Below are 20,421 nucleotides of genomic sequence, written 5' to 3'. Positions count from 1 at the left end.
TTATATATTCTAGAGTATTATCATAATTTGTCTAACATGTGCAAATATTTTTTTTTTTACCTCAACCTCAAACCAGATAAAGACTTGCGCACCCCCTGTGATCTTTGCTGCCCCCCTGAGGGGTCCCTGGACCCCAGGTTGGGAACCACTGTCTTACCACATCCCAAAAATAAATTATTGTGTCATTTGATTGTGCAAAATAAAAGTTCTTAGTTTTTTCATTAACTAATCAGTGATCCCTTACAGATTGCACTAATTCATTCTACGTGAGTTGTGTAGGTTGTGTGTTTTAGTCCTTCAATCAGCTGAGCCTCAAAGGTTAAAGGTAAAGGCTGGACATACAGCAACTATCAACTGAGCCGGAAGAAAGCCATCTATAGTGTGAAGTGCTTCAGTTGATGATGTACCTTATCACCTTTAAAAACTCTCAAATGCCATGAGCATCTACGTCTGTAGCCATGCACTGCAGATGAAATGACTCAGTGAGTGCATGACCTATTTTTGACCTCAGGTTTATGAAGACTCTGATTTTGAGTAACAGTTGAGAGCATTTCTAGAACAATCAGCATCTTTGAAAACTAGAAGCAAAGATTAATCACAGCACAGACATCAACACAGAGAGCTCTACTATCTCCATTTGAAACAATCTCATTTTTAACCTAATCTTACTTGTAACCTCATCTACTTAACATTTTTATTTATTTCTTATTGTAGCTATGTTACTTTATTTACTTTGTACACTTGCTCTTTTCTTACTCTTATTTTTGCCTGACTGTGAGCAACTGCAATTAAATAATTTCCCTGAGGGGATCAATAAAGTCTTCTGATTCTGATCAAAGTGTACAACCGAGAAATGAAATCTGATACTAGCAAATGCGTCCTGAGTCTAGTCCACAATGAAGGAAGTGGAAACTGTGGCCTGGCTTTGCGGGGCTGCACTAAGCCATACATTGCATTAAAGTCTTTTAATACCTGGCCATTTGTAGATGCAGGTTGTTAACTGTGACAGAGTTGACTGGAGTGTCTGCTGTGGGTTCTGTTGTGGAACAACTATGTCAGTCCAGACTTTCCTGTGGTTCTGCTAGTCCAACTGTTGTATAGTTTGCTTATTTCTACCAAACATTTCTCAGTTGGCTTCCTACGATAATGACCTGTCTTCCAAGAATAATGTTTCCAGTTTCCAGATGCGGTTGCGAGGTTCAGAGCAATCCAAACATGCTATTTCTGCCCTGGAATGCACATTTCGCTTCACTTGGACTTCAGATGGTTTGTCGCAGTGGGAGGAAAATGCAAAGATGACACAAACACAGAAACAAACACAAGGCACAAACACACACACAAACATACACACACACACACACACACACACACACACACACACACACACACACACACACACACACACACAGTGCATGCATTTCTATACACACATGCATTTATACAGACAGACACAAACCGAGACAAACACACCACAAAATAGCAGGTTGTGGCAGAATTGGGATTAGAAGTGCTGATGGATGCAAACAATTTCTTTTCCTTTTTTGTGACTTCCAGGGTCAGTTGTTGACGGCAGCTCTTTCTGCCACACTACCACTGATGCCGCCAACCCTCTGGGTGAGTTGCTACCATTCCTGTGTAGCTATAAAGACCAGCGTGATGGTGATGAGTACGCTCCAGCAGCGGTCTGAGCTGACTGCAGGGTGTGCCACTGGCTGCTCCTGGTGCGAACCTGCTGATCTGAGGCAGGCTAATGAACACTAATGTTAGCTATGCATTACCCATTGCAGCCGTTCTGTTTGTGGCGCTATGGTACAGTGCTCCAAGCTGCCATACTGTCCAGAAGGTGCTCTCATTATGTTGACCTGTCACAGCCTTCACTGTAAATGGAGGCTCTGTATGACTGTACCTGCTGCTGCCTCACCGCAGATTGATGCTTACTACTAACACACAGTTGGATTCTTTGGTTCACAGTATTTACTCTGATTTATTCTGTTGCTTCTTTCTATTTAGTTTGTTTAGTTTAACAGAAGTCATGCTCTCACTGCAGAAGTGTTCCCTCTCTGGAACCAGATAGACTTACTACACTATTATATATACTACTACAATACTACTTCTACTACTACTACTACAATAGTTGAAATGTGTCAAACAGTCAGTTATTCCAACTGTTCAATCTTCTGCTGTCACAAAACTATCCAAATCTTCAATTGTTAATAATCTAAAAGTATTACTTTCAGAGAGTCTCATGTCTGTTGAGTACAGAGCTGGAAACTCAATGTGTTTAGCCTAGCTTAGCATAAAGACTGGAAGCAGGGAAATCAGCTAGCCTGTCCAAAGTTAAACATTCTTTTTGTTTAATCTGTACACAAACAGAAATGTAAAGATGTCAATTTGTGGTTCTAAGGGAAGTTACATGCTTACCCTTTATGCTAAGCTAGGCTAGCCATGTTCTGATGGCAGTTATGTATTTAACCCACACACAAGATTGATATCAATCTTATCACCTCACTCTCCGAAACAAAGCACATACGCAAAAAAATTGTTCTATACCTTTAAGTTCAAGTAATTTACAATGCATTCTGGGTAAATTATAGATTCTTGTCAAACTAAAAAACATGGCAGACTGTGCAGGACTGCAACTAACTGTGAAAACTGCAATTTCCCAGAGCCCAATGTCACGTTTTCCAAAACCCAAAGAAATTCAATGTAGAAACTGATTTGAAACAGCAAATCATCAGCCCACAGTGGAGAAGCTGGAACAAGCAAATGTTTTAATAATAATCACTTAATAAATCACTTCCATCATCTGAAATGTTGTCAATTAATGTCATGTTGACTAACTGATGAATGTATTTATCATTTCAGCCCCACAAGCTACAAAGATAACTTTTAACAGATACAAGAATGATTACTACAGGCTTACAGGCACATTAATTCATCTGCAACACACAACAAAGTGTGAACCATGTTTTTCTATTTTCTGTCGGTTATCAGCAGATCCCAGGTGTCACTGATTGTTACCATGGAAACGCAGCTGAGATACCCTAGTGGGTAGGTCAGATAATCCCCTAGAAAAGAACTAAGACCGGACCAACAAACAGCCGAGGGAAAAAACACATCAGTGAGTTGAACTGGACACACAGCAGGATGTTTGAGTCAGCGTTGGCCCGACTGGCTCATATGATGCTGTCTTAGTTTGGGGACTTGAAGCAGGAGGGGTGGTAGTGTGTGACAGTGTGTCATAGTGTGCTCTCTCTCTCTCCGGGCCTTAGCTGAATAATGTAAAGGGTGTGTGGAAGGAAGAGGCGGGGCATGACGGAATTTAAATATATAAAGGAGCGAGGGCGGACAGACTTCAGGGGCTGAACTGAGCCCCCAGTGGCAGATTCATGACTTCTCCTATCATGAAAAAACACCATTCAGGAAGCTTATATCACAACACATTCCTCTGAGACATCTACAGCACAATGATGGGGCCAAAGAGCAATGCAAGTTCTTTTCACGTTGTTTATTTCCCCTTGAATCAAGACCAATGATGATAGATACAGTAGGAAGGCTTCCTACAGGTGAATAGGTATTACATTCCTGTGCATGTTCATGTGCATGCCTCAGAATAGATCTCCTATCTATCTAAAGTTCAACTGTGATGCAGGCAAACGCTCCAGAACGAGCCAATCAGTGGACCTTGAGTGGAAATTGACGACTTGGGTCTTATCTTTATAATTTTGGCCATCATTTCTGTCAGTCATGACAACATTGTACTATAATACTATACTTAATCAAAGTCAGTGCTGAGATCATCAGATGCACACGTGTTCCCAGATGTCAGCGATGAACTTGGTGAATATAATGTCATTATTACCAATTGAAACAATGATAAAGACCAAAGTAAGACCCACGTTGTAATAATAGGGACTATCCTGCTCCATGTCTAACACTTAAGTCTAAGAAATGCTGTTGTGTGATCAGAATGAATTTTCAGAATCTTTGCTGGAAAGGCAACAGATATATTAACATATTGGTAATGTTTTCCATTATTTCCTGACAGATTAGGGCCCAATAAATCAGCATGGAGCAGAATGAGGCCCACGTTGAGAAATACCAGCTGCAAGCGTTGAGCTGTTGCAAATAACAGAATCACAGACAGGAGGTCTGAAGCACAGCTGACTGTGGGACAATCATTTTACCATCTCTTGAGTTATTGGCTGATTTTGTCAAATGGAACATCTACATGGCCGGATTATGACACAACATAAAGCACCCCGTGGCTCCTTGTAATAAACAAGGTTAGTCCCAACTGCTGCTGCTACAGTCTAATAACATTATCCAATGAGCCAGTCCAGTCAGAGGGACAAAAACATGAACACTGTGTCACTGTGCACAGTTAGGGGGGAGGACTCCTGCCAGGTGACTGTAATTACACTCAGGATGAACATGGTTTTAATTGGAATTATCAAATTAGACCATGGCAATGAATGCCCTTGGAGCAGTACAAGGCGGCGAATGTCAACATGGATGGTGCTGATGATGATGGGGAGGTAAATGGAAGCCTTAACCCCGAGTGTAAATTACCACGTACAGTTCAAATGAAAATCACTTACAGGTCTGCTTTATGCCAAATGCAAGCAGAAGCATTTTCAGCCACAAAGTTCATTCTGTAATGTGCTGTCTTTGAATGTAACATTCAGATGATATTTTTGGAGGGGTTTCATTTCCTCGAATGAAACTATCTGCTTCCCTATACCCCCACATAAGTTTTTTGTGGCAGTGTTGGTCAGTGTGTGATAGTACATATATCTATTAGTCAGTTTGACAGTTTTTAATACTTACTCCAAGATATTGCCATATTGCAATACAATTTGATTCAAAATGGTACAGCAGAGATGCAGTGGCCAGTGGAAGCACGGAAACCAGACAGACAGACAGACAGACAGACAGACAGACAGATAGATAGATAGATAGATAGATAGATAGGTAGTTAGATAGATAGATAGGCAAAAAGCTGCGTAGGCCTGCTCGTCAGCAATGAATGAAATAAAATAAAATATGTGGCATCAAATTTGGCACTACCAAATTTATTCAGTATAGTGGATTGGCTTCTAGTTTATAGTGCAAGCTCAAAAAAATACTACATTTCCCATAATGCAACTATCTTTTTTAAAACTCCGTCTTTCTTTCAAAGTTCATGCCACTGGTTTGAATCGCAGGCTTCCTGTTATAAATGTCTCCAGGCTGAGGGAACACCTTGACTTGCTGTAAAATAAATGAAGGGTTTTTAAACACTACTGTACATTTAAACTTCATGACATTTTCACTTTACAAAGTTAAAACATTCTAGTTCATGTTTAAGATGGTACCAACATCTTGAAACATGTACACTGTACATTCATGCACCAGAGGTGGTCTTCTTTAAAATGTATCAAGAGGTGGTGCTAATCACACCCAGAGCGGTGCTTGGCTGCAGGACGAACTGCAGAGATCATCAGAAACGTGTTAATGCTTCATTACGAGCATCAATAGGGATATCTGGCACGGGGATTGGTTAAACTGGGACGGGTATATCTGGGCCGTAATAGAGAATGTTATTGAGGATGGACCTCCTAACGTATATCAAATGTCTCCCTGGCTATATTGCTAATAACACACACACACACACACACACACACACACACACACACACACACACACACACACACACACACACACACACTGTTTGAGATGCTGGTCTAAATGTTAAAATGCTTCTAATAAATTCAATCATCCAGAATTGGTTGTGTAAAAACGTTAACTATGGTGAATGGACTCTTTTATATAGCGCCTTTCGACCTTACCGAAGCGCTTTACAATTTGCCTCTCACCCATTCACACACACGTTGATACACCGATGACTATAACTCTGATTCAAAGTTTACACTTTACAAATGATGTTTCTTACTGTTATGTTGAATCTTCAGTAGGATTATGTGGTTGTCTACACAACTCTCTGACCTCTGTAGCTTATGAAACTGTTGCAAAACCCATTGAATACCAATACATATGCACTGTCATCAAGATTAAAAACCAGTTTGTTTTTGTTCATTCCTGAAATTGTTTAATTACTCATTGTGTTTTTCATCTGCAACTGTTGGTATCCCAGACAAACAGCATGCTGTTGAGGCTCTATCATACACCTAGACAACAGTATCAATTCAGCAGAAACACTTCAGCCAACACTGTCAAATCACAAAGAAATGATTTTTAGAGCAGAGGCCATTCTTAGTTAGAGGAAGAAAGGCTGATGTGTCTCTAGATCACAACAAGCAAACTTGCTTAGGAAGTAACTGAGGAATGAATTCAAAATCTGAAGTGGCTTGAAATATAAAAAGAGAACTAATCTGCCAGTGGGGTGAGATTTTTCCACGTGTTCTAACAAACTTCAGCTTCAACAAATTCCTTCACACCTTGAGGTAAGCATGATGAATATGAATGTAGATAAGAAATGCCCTGCATTAATTAATAATGAATAATCCCTGAAGTAATTTCCTCCGCTAAAGATTGAAGCCAAGCTGTTTTTTTGGGGCTTTCCACTGCGACCACAGAAAGTTCACCAACATCCATGGCAGGAGTCCTCATCTCCACACTGCTGATGAGGACACAGCCCTTTAGAAGGTCACTGGGTTGCTGATATTGATCCTGAGATAATAAATGCATGGAAGCCACGTCTGAGACACGCTGCTGATGCTCACCAGGAACTGCCGACTACATGCTGAGGAATGTGGAAGCATAATGAGAGTGTTTGAATTATTTTTGTCTTTACAATTAAATCCAAAACATAGGCCCAAATGAAATACGTACACATCCTAAAAAATAAATCGTGTAAAAGTAAAAGACAGGGTCCATCACACTCTGTGTATGCAAGATGTGACAGATGAAAATGTTCAAGAAAGTTCAACATAGAGGACACAGTCATCTCAGGCTATGGCTGGAGTTATTATGCTCAAGTCCATCTATAAATGGATCAAGTGATTTTCGCTCCAGATAAAAATCAAAACTGTCTCTGTGTGCTTCCATCAGGGGACTGAGTATATGCACAAGATTCAAATGGACTCTGGAATTGTTGTCCTGGATCTGATTGAAATGGCTGACCCCAGGAGGGACCTTCTGAGTCCCTTCATGTGATGTCCTTAGCAATACCCAGGTCTACTGTAACCCAGGTTAGGGTGCTGCCGAGCTGTGGCCGTCCTGCGGGGCTCCTGCTGACACTGATGAATGGGACCGGCTGTGAGAGCAAGCAAGTGTCCGTCTGCGTGGCCCAGAATGCACAAACCTGCAGTTATCTGCAATCGGCCTAATTAACACCTGAGCTACTTCATCTCTTAGCGATGGAAAGGTCCAGGCAGTGACCTCCACCACGTGAATCAATACTCAAACCACCGGCAAGATTTACCTTTTCAAAGAAACCATTAGTGAGGAGCACAAGCTACATAAAACAATCAAATGCAGCTGGATTACATCCTAAGAAACTTGTTATCAGAGCAGCCAGCATCTGCATTAAAAATGCATTGAGGCTTATGCCTTTGACTTATAAACCAAACAGGAGTACGTGGTGAAAGCCTGAGTAAAAAACTCTCGGCTGTTTCCATCCCTGTGATTGACAAAAAGACCACTAAAGTGCAGAATGTGGAAAAACATGGTTAGCATCTTAGCCAGGTGTTTGAGGAAACGTTTGTAAGACATTGTGGTGTCTTGCATCTGTATCACAACAACAACAACACCACTTAAGAAGCTATTAATAGATGAATATTATTAGATTGCTGACTAATCGCTCGTGAAATATCTGCTCACTTCGAAGAACAGAATCAAGACAAACAGCAAAGAACACCACCCAGAGCTACGGTTCACATTAGTTTACATACTATAGTATGCTATCAATAATTGCATCGCTGAAATGCAATGAAATCCGTTTCACTAAAGCTACCTGTTGCATAGAACCAGTCTTGACTTTTAAATCTCAAGAATAATCTTTTAACTATTCAAAGTCATAGAAAAAAGAAAAAGAATGAAGCCTTGAAATGGTCAACTGCAAGCGTACGTTGGGATTACCTCAGAAAGGCTTCAGCAGAGATCCAGTCATCTTGTTATTCCAGTCTTTGCTCTGACAACTTTCTAATGTCTCTCACTGTATGTTACCATCAGCATTGAGCCTATCAGTGCCTGTGGGTGGTGAGTATGACTGAGCAAGTGAGGTATGTGTGTGTGTATGTGTGTGTGTGTGTGTGTGTGTGTGTGTGTGTGTGTGTGTGTGTGTGTGTGATAGTTGTGTATGTGTTTGTGTGAGGGCATGCCAGAGTATTTTTGGGCCCTGCCTGCTTAAATGCAGCTCGCATGAATCATGACTTCCCACATAGTAGGTTAGTGAGCGAGGTGAGTCATATTGCTGTCTTATATGGTAACACGCTGCACATGTCATAGAAACACTGGGGTTATCTATAGACTGGGCTCGCTGTTTGAAATGTGTCTCAGCTCTGTGTTGGTCTTCAGCTGATATTAGAACTCAAGCTCCTCTTTGTGTGACAACAAATGTCTTTGATATTTGTGAATGTGATTTTCAGTTTTGAACGTCTGCCCAACATTTCGGTGTGACTCAACATGACTCAGAGCCATTTGGTTTTTATTTGACACCGCTTCGGCCCTAAATGTAAATACCACAGCAGCCAAATGTTACTGCACAATGTGCAAGAGTCACCACAAAGGACAAATATAGACTTTGACAGAATCTAGAAGGAATAGCAGATGCTTATTGCATTTTCTTCCTCGTGCTCTATATTCACACCGACAATGACAAGGTAAACCTGCTCACACAATACTCTGTCTGTCTGAACCTCTTCCTGTGTGATTGGCTGAATCAACAAGGAAACAGACACCTCAATCTGCAAATACAGAGAACCACCTCACCATGGAAGCGAATCACCCCGAAACCATCACCGCCGAGCAGGGAAAGTGGCCTTTCAGGGATCAGGATATGTGGTGTGTTTTCAGCAGCCAGAGAAAGAGCAGATCTTGTGCTAATTAGGCCAGTGATTGGCAGGCCAAAGGGCTGCTAGCATGAGTTTGCCCAAGACTGGATTATGTGCTGCATTATTAATGGGGCCAGTAGGAAATAGATGCAGTGAAGAGTGGGGGGCAGGGCTGAGGTGGGAGCCTTTTATTTCAAACAATAAATTCAGCGTGTGCATGCAGTTGAAATTCAACTGTCAATTTTGTCAAAAAGCTCACACTCTGAGCACTCATGGAAAAAAGGCAAGCGGAAAGTCTCCCCACAGGAAAGAGTTGACACAGAGGCATCGCCCACGTATACCTTCAAAAACAATGTCTGTACGCGTGTGTGTGTGTGTGTGTGTGTGTGTGTGTGCAAAGCCAAGAGCGTGTGTGATCATGTGTGTATGTGAGGGGGCTGGAGGATATAACACCGTTGATAAGGTAAAGAAAAGCACTTTTTCACACATTACTTTTTTACATTATTACTAGAGCTCTTGCATGTATTCTTCAAACTTTAGATGTCGCACATGCAAGAGCTCTAGTTGTTGTAGCAACATGCATACATGTGCAAAAGTGGAGCAATGGTATCCAGCTGAGATCAAAGGGCTGTGAAGTCAGGCTGTGAGGAAGATGACAGACAACATCTACTGATGGAACCGATTGTAATACACCGTTGACGATCACAAAGAGACGTCCAACATGTCTGCAAATTCCAACTGTTCCTCGTTTATTTGTGTATGCTGTTGTCACATGTTTGTCTGCAGTTGTGGCTGCAGTGAAAGGCCACACAGGAGAGCAGAAGGCCATGTGAGGAGTTCCTGTCTTTCAGCCATTCACCAACAAGTTTGCTTAACAATGCACCTTGCAGCTCTTGTTTTCTTCCTTCACAAAAAGGGTCAAAAAGGGTGACTGTGCATACAGTTGTCATTCATACTGGATGTTAACAATGACACCAGCATTTCTTCTTCTGACTATAAAACTTGATCATTTAGAAGTCTGATTTGAGGAATGTGTGGCACTCAATGAATGAGGAACACACAGCACCTGAGCTGGACTCTGAAAACCAATATGAGAGCCGATCTGAAAGAGACTCGATTTGAGCCGAACACAAACACCGGTTGTGTCAACAATTAAAGAGCAGCTGTGGCAAAAAAAATAATACATAAAGAGGTTAAAAGAGAATACACGTTTTCTCCTGTGAAGATTATGACACACCATGTGGTCACAGTTGTGTCTATTTGGATCTATTCAGGCATTTTTCATAATGACACACAGACCGGAGAGCTGAAGCAGTACAACAGGACTCTAGCAGACCCAGTTAGACTGACCCAGCGCCATGCTGTCCCTGGTCAGCTCAGGTCTGTACCTGTTTGTACATACCTCACCATGCTTTTACATGCACGTTGCGAAACAAATACGCCTGAAGTTGGCGTTAGTACATCTGGCCCACAGAGTGATATTGGTGCCAGTGTATTGTGATATGTTACACCTCAGGATCTGCGGTGCTTGTCTCTCTCTGTGGTTGCTGTAACCACTGTGCTCATTTCACAGCATTTGGTGAAGCACCGCCGCCTGACTCGTGTGCAAGGGTTTGCAGGTTTCATAGTTCTTTCAGAGCAATCATAAGTCAGCTGATTTCACTGATTTGAACGCAGGTACCTACACAGGTTCTGTCGGCCTCACATGACTGAGAGGCACAAAATAAGATCACAAAAATAAGTCACAAATTCAGGTCATTCAAACACATGCTTATGAATAATACTGACATTAATGGTCTGGTTCACTCATTCAACACGTATTGTTCATCACTTTTGGATAATGTAGCTCCAAGTAAAGTGTGACTTGTCCCTTTTGTTAATTCATCCCCATGGTTAAATGACTCCACTCGCTGAACGGCTGAACGAGAGTGGAAAACCACGAAGCTCCAGGTGCACCGGATCCATCACAACGAACTATTATTTGAATACAATAACATGGTTAAGGAGGCGAGGACATCATACTTTACTAACCTTATTGCTTCTAGCAAGCGTAATCCCAAAATCCTTTTTGACACCGTTAACAATCTTGTAAATCCCTCTCCTCCTGAAGTGCCAGTCTTTTCGAATAATGACTGCAGTGACTTTCTCTTGTTCTTTGAAAATAAGATCAGAGATGTCAAGAATAGCATCATCTCCACTGCTACGGTATGTTCTTTTCAGTTCACTCGGCCATTAACTTTGAACTGTTTCGCTCCTATTTCTCTGCTAGAACTCACTGACTTGGTGAACAGTATGAAGCCTTCCTCGAGCCCAGTAGATGTTATTCCTACTTCCCTTCTTAAAAATGTCCTCGGGTCTGTACGTACTTGTTTACTTTCTATAATCAACTGCTCTCTGCAAACCGGCTGTGTCCCATTGTATTTTAAACATGCAGTGGTTCAGCCACTTTTAAAGAAAACAAATCTGGATCCCTCAATTCCAGATCCGCAAACTATAGGCCAATCTCCAAGATGCCTTTTATTTCGAAGATTTTAGAAAAAGTTGTAGCTAATCAGCTCTCTGCTGTTTTAGCCACTCACAACATACTAGATACATTTCAATCGGGCTTCCATCAGAAACACTCTACAGAAACCGCTCTTCTTAGAGTATCCAATGATCTAATGATGTCTTCTGATGCGGGTAAATGTTCTGTTTTGGTACTGTTGGACCTTAGCGCAGCATTCGATACTGTGGATTACACCATTTTGCTTGACAGACTTAAGCACTGGGTTGGGATCTCTGGGAGTGCCCTAGACTGGTTCACCTCCTATCTTTCAGATAGAACCTATTCAGTGTCACTGGGCCCCTATTCCTCTGAAAACGCGGCTCTTTCCTGTGGGGTGCCGCAGGGCTCTGTGTTAGGTCCAATTTTATTTACATTGTATATGCTTCCCCTAGGCCACATTATTAGGCAATTTGGAGATATACGTTATCATTTCTACGCTGATGACATCCAGCTGTATGTCTCTTTTAAGCCGGAGGAAACAAACAAAGTGTCAGCACTGCTCAATTGTTTGTCCTCCATTAAGGATTGGTTGGCAAACAATTTCTTGCAGCTTAATGAAGATAAGACCGAAGTCCTTATTGTTGCTCCGGATACTACAGCCTCCAAAGTTGTTAATCTTTTGGGGTCCCTTTCTTCAGTGGTACAGTCCAATCTTAGAAACCTTGGTGTTATATTTGATCAGAATGTTTCTTGACCAACATATCAGGTCACTGACCCGTACATGTTTCTTTTAACTGAGAAACATTGCTAAACTTAGGACCGTGGTTTTGCAAGGTGAACTTGAGATAATCATTCATGGTTTTGTTTCATCACGGCTTGAGTACTGCAACTCCATTTTCACTTGTCTTCGCAAGTCATCCCAGGACTGTCTGCAACTAGTGCAGAATTCTGCTGCTAGGCTGTTGACCAGGTCCAACAGAATGTCACACATCACTCCTGTGTTATCCATGTTACATTGGCTTCCAATAAAGTTCAGGATCCAATTTAAGGTTCTAGTTCTTACATATAAAGCTTTGTATGGACAGGCGCCTGTTTATATCTCTGACCTGCTCCATCCGTACACCACTAACAGGTCACTCAGGTCTTCTAACCAGGGACTACTGGTGGTCCCATGCACTCGTTTAAGTGGTAGCTCCGACCTTGTGGAACGCTCTTCCTGTTAACTTACGTTCTGCAGTCTCGGTTGACGCTTTTAGAAAGCAACTGAAAACATACTTGTTTCAACTGGCTTTTGTCTAATGTATGTAATTTTGGGTTTTATTCTTTTAATCCTCATTGGAATTGCATTTGTTGTTGCTTGTTTATTTTCTGTTTTGGATTCTATTGTATTTTAATCAAATGTCTTTTGTGTGAAGCACTTTGTGACTCTGTCTGTGAAAGGTGCTATATCAAAGAAATTACTTACTTACTTACTTATAGAGGAAACACTCTCCTAACAGACATAATTCATAATATATTTGGTATTATTTATTTTAGCAGGAAAATTCCTATGGAAAATCTGAATCTCTTTTACAAGGGAGTCCTGGCCAATCACATGATCTACTATAACGCATCAGAGTAGAGCATCATGCTTCATATATCAGTCAGAGGTGTCAAAGTACGCCAACACAAGCCCCGACTGCTTAAAATCAAGTGACAGGGCACAGAATGAAAGGTTATGGTTTCAAGTGTGCGCACATGTGACACAGAGTGCGGTTTAGTGGCTTTTGGGCAGCAGTATTGATGACTCAACCTGAGAAGAGAAAGCAGTACTTATTTGTTGGACACCTTCGCACGCTCAAGCATTCACAGTGGAAATATTCACAGGGAGGAGGAACTGCATCACCACTGAACACTTCAAATGTCTGGTTCCAACTGTAAAAACATTGATGACCCCATCAAATACATTTCAAAATCAAGATAAAAAGAATCCTTCAAATTTCTTTAAAGCTTAATTCCACAACCTGCGACATCAACCTTTCTTGTGTCATAGGCTGGCAGAAAAAAAAAAGCAGAGCTGTGACTTGTTCACACATGGGTGGGGGCCAGCTGTGTCATGCAGCCATTAGAGCAATCTGGTAAACAGTGTAGCAATCTGACTATTAATGTGTGCTGTGCACGTTCACAACAACCCTGACACACACACACACACACACACACACACATATACACACACACACACACACACACACACATCACACACACACACACACACACACACACACACACACACACACACACACACACACACATACACACACCAACACATCCAAGTGAAAAGCCACTGCTCCAATAACTCTGTTTCAGTCTTGGCCCAGTTAGTCAATACTCAGAAGATCAATATTATTCTCTGGGATTATTGATTTCTTCTTGATTAAAACACTGAATTGTAACACGTTCAAGGAGAAAGAGCACAGAGGGCAGCAGCAGGCCGGTGGTTCTGGAGGGCAGGAACCTGAACTCACAGCTCAGCAAACACACTGGTATGTATGGGGGGGATGACATTTTTCTGAGTGATGTGTAATTGATTTTTCCATCACAGCTGGAAATGACTAATCCAATAATCAGTTGAAAACACCATATCTATAAGCAACACACAGCCAGCCAGAGCTGGACTGTTTGTTCTCACATATTGATCCTCTTCTGATGTGATTGGGTTTTTCTCACACTACAAAAAGGAGCAATGACTTAAACTGAAACACTCAACATAACAGACTCTTTGTTAAATATCCAATTCATCATCAAGTGCAGTCTTTTTAGTGACTGCAGCTTGTGAGTGCCATGTGTTAGTGTCATTATGGCTGAGGGCAGCAAGGCTGACTGATGAATCAGATGCTAAACGTCTATCACCTTCTTATACAGACAAACCGATATTAAAAGCAAAGCACCTTGATATGCCAGAAGCCATTTAGTGTTCATCTGCTGTAAGTCCTTTTCTGCATGCAAGTTTCCCTTTCAGAGCAAACATGCAGAGAGTGACTGAGGGAAATTTTGATGCTCTGTTTTATTCCCGAGTGAATCATAGAGGAATTAACGTAAGTCATATGTAAATGTTCTTTTAGTGTAACTAGTTCAGATTTGGAACCATGCAACTTTCCATCACAGTCAGAGAGGTGTTATGCTTGCTGCAGTGAAGTAAACATTTGTCATATAAATATTGGATCAAATGACTGTGTCATGTAAAAAGAGTTGCTCTTAGTGACGAGCCTACAGAACCACGTTCATGTCATAATGTTCAGACTGTCATTATGAGCAGCCGAGTGGGAACAGCTGAGTCAGAGATAATGACAATTTCCAACCGCTACAATATCTCCAAATTGGCATAAGAACTAGAGAAGTGTCAAGAAACCTGTGGCAAACCACTGGCACTTACAGCTTGACTCTGTTGAAGCTATATGTATGGTCAATGTGCTAAATTTCTTCTTCCTATTTTATATTCTTCAGGCTTTATACAGTCAATGAACAAATAATCCAATTAATTGATAACTAAAATAATCATTAATTGAAGCCCTAATTTGGTGCTCCAGCTGCTACTGCCAGAAACACATCACTCTCTCTGTGCTACAAATAAGAACTGTTGCATGACTGTAGTTTTATACTACTTTTGAATTGTCATTGAACAGGTAGCAGAAATAGCCTGTGTCTCAAAGGTCACTCTCCCCTGCCGCTCTCACTCAGCCTGAAGCCAAGTGCAGAGCAAATATGAGTGACGGAGGAGGCCAGCCTTCCTCTCAGATCAGCCTGTGGAAACCTCTGGGGGAGAAAACGCAGACACAAGCTGCTGCTATTTGCGGATGAGCGGCAGCGTTGGCTGAAGTCAAAGGTTGGACGATGGTCTGCGGGAGGATGTTGTCTTTTCTAGTGGCACACAGTTCTTGGAAGGCATGATTGATGCACATCTCTGCTCGAGTGCCCTAAGCATTTTAGCTTGTCTGTGGCTGTGCAGCTGCCACACAGTGGACGCGGCCTGTGAGAGTTTCACTCTTAAGCTCTAAACAGGGCTAAATGGCCCTTCTTTATCCTGCTGCTGTTTCCTGACCGATGTCAACCTCTCTGCACACCGCGAATTACTCGCTGAAAGGCTGGCAGACAGGGCTGTTTGTTTATGTGTAAGACTGTCGTAAGACACTATTTTTAGCTGCCTAATCCTTGGATCAGTGGATTCATAACGGCCCAAACTGGCCAGATGACAGAATAAACATAAAAAAGCTTCATGTCAAAGAGTATGCTAGGTTTATGTCTAATCTGTCATTATTCTTGCCCTTTAAATTTCCATTACGCAAAAAACAAATCTCTGCATCATGCAGTTGAGGTTATGAAAAAAAAATATATACATCTCAGCCTTATTATGGAACATGAGAGCATTTCTGGGACAGCAACCATGATGATGATTATGTATGATAAATTCAAGCTATAGGAGGGAGAGTTCAGCCCCCAGCGTTAACAACAGCTTCTTCATGGAGAGCTTCTGATGAACTTGTTTCAGGATTGCTGGACGTGTTTCACACAGATCCTGGACATTCTGCCCGGCTAAGCAGTAACTGTGCAGCTAATCTACTGAGATGGGTTTGGGACAAACATGACCACACACAGACTGCATGAACTTCCCCCTCAAGCTTTAATCAGGAACAAGCTCTTTTAATTGTCTGGAATCCTGCAGACACTAACATGGAGAGGCTGGGCTTGGCCTCAACCTCTTGTGCTTTAATAACTTTAAAGCATCACTCAGCATCAAAGTCTTCTTTTCTGTCTTTACGTAAGAACATATTTACAGGTGCTTTATTAGGTATTTTACTTGATCACAAAATAAAGTATTATTAAGGTACATATCTGATATTAAAGGATAATTTATGACGTATGGTTTTTGTTAGGACTTCTTTCAAAGGCAGTTGCTGAGGTCTGGAAGCACAGGTACATCGCTACGTCAGATTCAAGTGTGCTGCACATCCAGGCAAGCAAGCTGGAATAACTTCACAGGGAAGCAATAGTGAAGATCTCGTCCAAAATGGACCAGTACATTCAGAGATTACAGCAACTTTAACAATAAGGGCTAAAACCTGGCAGATAAAGCAGCGGACATGTGGTGTACCAGAGAAGAAAAGGGAACATGAGAGAAGAGCACTTCTGGATGATGTGACGGTAGGTGATTTATTTCCCAGGAGTGCTGTTCCACATGTCAGAAGTAGGTACTCAACCCTAGCCACTCTCTCTGCCCTCCGTCCATGGTGAAGTCCTACACATGTCCCACTTCCCTGCCCGGTCCAGCTCGCTGCTCAATAAGATCTAATGTAAAGCCAGCCATTGACTTACAGGCAACATGAGCTCAATAACTGTGACACACACGCCTGCCTCAGCCACTCTGTACAGTGTGAATGTCATCTAGTACAGTGTCATTTTTCTACATCTCATCATGCAGAAGCATTGATCAGGACCACTGATCCATCGGGTCCATCAGGTATAAGAAACCTTATAAGAATTCATCTAAAATCTTTAAGATCTACAATCTGAGTAGTGCTGCTTACTAAGACAAACAGAAAAAGTCATCAATCATGGTTGACCACAGTTGACTCGGACTGTCTTGTATAGGTGCATAGTTGCATATTTGGGGGTGAGACTCTGTTTCCTCAGCATGGTGAGCAAACCATTTCCACATTTGGCTCTTGGCGGCATGTTGGCTAACTGGTTTAGGTGGAACTGAATTCAATTCAGGGCAAGGTGGACTGTCTGAGGGAAAGGTCTTAAAAGCTGTGCTTCATTAGTCCTTGTTCTGAGTGATTATGCATTGATTATGAAGTAGTACTTCCAGTGGGACAACTCTACAGTTCTTAGTTGTGTTTTGGGGCAGTGTCTCAGGGATCTCAGCGCCTGCACACAAGCTTCAGCATGAGCACAGTTTACTAGCGTGGCTCAGCAGTGCCTCTGGTCCTCACTTGCCTCATTTGGTGAACTTTTCTCACCTCTGCAGCTCGCAGAACTCGTAAAAGCCCCAGCCCAGACTTCACCTGTCAGGACAACAGCCCGGAGTGAGTCATGGTCCATTCATCATCCCTCTGCTGACTGAAGGTGATTTGAGGACAGAGCTGACGTCAACTAAACTGACGGCTGCTGTTTTGCCTCAAAATTAGTTTTTCCAAAAGATACATTGTGAGCTCTTGCCTTCTTTGCTTGTTAAAGTGACTGCGACTTGTCACATGGCCGACAAGATATCATTTGATGGTTTATGCGAGAAGCTGACTGAATCTGAACTCTTCACATCCTGTGTGACTGTCGTAATCTTGTTTCTTAACGCCTTAATGGGAGGCGGGAGTGACGGGGGTGGAGGGTGGTGGAGGTGCTGGGCTACAGATGAGACTCGTAAACAGCTCACAAAGCACCGGGGTTGGCGTAGGACATGCATCCCCTCCCATTCTTCCACAGACACACACACACAAACTGGAGGTGGAGGTGGTGGGGGCATTCAGACTCTATTTCACTTCCCCATTCCCACCGAGGCAGAGCTATGCAAGGCCACACACATGTAGCAGCGACGTGAGGATTACTCAGTATGAGCAAAGATAAAGAGGCCCGTCGGACCTGTTTGCACGGTTTCATTTATTATACATCAATATCAATAACTGTAAAATCTCCATGTTATCAAGTAATCAAGTTAAAGGTGACTTATACCATTTATGGTGTTAACTGACGTGTTTGAGTTGTAGAGAGGTTTGTTTTGCACTTCATGCAGATGTCCTCAATGGCATGGCTTACTGGAATGGATCCATCATTAATGCTAGCAGGTCCACCTGTGCTTTTCCTGTTCTGTTAATAACAGGAGAGCCTTTCTTTCTTTATGTTGGAAAATTAGCTCACCAAACTGACAAATCCTGTCTTTTCTTTTATTTAAAAAAATAAGAGTTTCAGGACTCATGAATGGATAAAACATCTTGGTAAAATGGAAGATGCAATAAGATCAGTTAGACCCAAAGTAGTCTGGATCAACAGAAGCACAATTCCAGTATAAAACCTGATGCACTGGCTGTCCCTCCCCTTCCTCTCTCCGTTCTCTTCCGGAAACAACAACCTTGTAGCTAGCGAGCTGCACGCTGAACATGTCAAGTTTAGAAGAAGATGTGGACGGTGTAACAAGGCAGACCTGCTTGGTTCTTTCAGGGAATGATTGGAAAGATTTACTAAGAATATGTTTAGGTCATCTCCTCTCTAACTGGGAGGTTTTGGGACTGATTGGTGGGATTGCTGTGGACAAAGTACACACAGAGATACACTGGTAAGAGATAATGAGGTTTAACCATGTATCAGCTCTTTTAAATAGCTCACCTTACTGTGTTGACTTCATTTAATAATGTATGTGGTGTTTTCTTTTGCGGGGTGCAAATGTTCCACCAAAACAAGTTCCTTCCTGAGAGTATTTAGCAGAGCCACCATCGCTGCATCTGGAGCTTAGCCACAGTAATGGGATCACCTAGTTTCAGAAATGATTCCAGGGGTGACTCACATTTCTAATCTTATTACATAATTTTATGAGTACAGTACTGCCCTCTTGCATCTCTCACTCATACGCACGCACGCACGCACACACACACACACACACACACACACACACACACACACACACACACACACACACACACACACACACACACAGACAGACAGACACACAGACACACAGAAGAATGCTCTGAAGTCTGAAACTTTTTTTTCACTGTGCCTCTGAGTCATAATATGAAGGAGGAAGCCAGGAATGAGTCAGAAATGTTCCACAAGCCTAATAGTACATCTGAGTGCTGCATGAATGGCTCTCAGGGACTGTTTGTCTCTTGACACAATAAATAAGTCCAGTGACGAGACTGAACTTGCTGTCTGGTGTCTGTCCTCAAAACAAACTACTCTAGATAAACACTGATGGTGCAGAATTTACTGCAGTTAGAAAACAGAGGTTTCCTGAGGTGAACTGTGTGTGTGTGTGTGTGTGATCACCTCTGACGACAACGCACTCTAATTCAAATACAAAACACATGCATTGTGTATGGTAACCCAACGCCATTCTCCGCACAAAAATCGGAAAAATATATATAGGGCCCACTCTACAGCCGCCCTTTGAAATTCTGCTCCACGCCACAAATTAATTGGCTGTGCAGATGAAAGAGACGTGCATTGTTAAGTGCTAAGTGCTGAATTGAGAGGCTTAGTGGAGCAGCGTCACATCAAAGCTCCACCAATTACGTCGGGTATCCCTGCTCCATTGAGAGGAGTGCAGCTCCCCGTGAGGGGGGATGAAAGGCAGATATCAATTCAAGCTTTGACTCAAGTCGCTCTGTCCCTCTCACACTCCACCTTACACATGAGAAAGCGTATTGTTCAGCACCAACTGGATTTATGAGCCAATAATTTCAACTGAACTGCAGGACAATATTTAGACTATATTCTTTGGCTCCATGCATTGAGCTTTATTTCTGCCTTCAGATCAGATCTATCTCTGAGAAACCTGTAAAACACTTGGTTAGAGCTAGAGAAAGATGGTGGATATGGTTTCAAAGAAGCAAACTTTAACTTCTGAATTGTAACACAACTCTACTTTCATCGTCGCTACATAAAGGCACACTCCTTCCTGCACTGGACGGAAGCTGTGCACTGCAGCATGTGAAGGGATGCTGCGCCAAACTGGCCACGCAACACAAATCATATTATAACAATTAGGATGGATCTCAAAATGAACAAAGCAATACTGCAGTTGTGAGTGCTTGCTCTCGAGCACCAAATCAATCTATCCTCTCTATACACAGGTAAACTGACAACCAATCACAGGGCTTTGTTTGGAGCGTGCTGTGGTCCTCCATGTTTCTTTATCCGAGGTGTGGCTGCAGGTTAGAACATTGTTACTACACAGGTGATTAATGTAATAGC

The 20,421-nt window shown here is 42.1% G+C and overlaps 1 protein-coding gene across 3 annotated transcripts in view; it reads right to left on the bottom strand.

Moving 5' to 3' along the window:
* Window positions 1-20,421, bottom strand: part of bach2b (BACH transcriptional regulator 2b) — an 89,683-nt gene that overhangs the window by 35,871 nt on the left and 33,391 nt on the right. Inside the window, exon 1 of one of the 3 annotated variants that reach the window (XM_078274218.1) lies at window positions 8,083-8,171. The exons of the other annotated variants lie outside the window; for them this stretch is intronic. The gene's annotated coding sequence lies outside the window, so the exon portion shown is untranslated. Of the gene's footprint in view, window positions 1-8,082; window positions 8,172-20,421 lie in introns of those variants that run through there. 3 annotated transcript variants of the gene reach the window in all.

This window comes from Sander vitreus, chromosome 18, assembly GCF_031162955.1.
Source record: "Sander vitreus isolate 19-12246 chromosome 18, sanVit1, whole genome shotgun sequence".
Lineage (NCBI taxonomy): Eukaryota > Metazoa > Chordata > Actinopteri > Perciformes > Percidae > Sander > Sander vitreus.
Note: the sequence above shows the minus strand (reverse complement) of the source record. Positions and strands in the feature narration are given on the sequence as shown.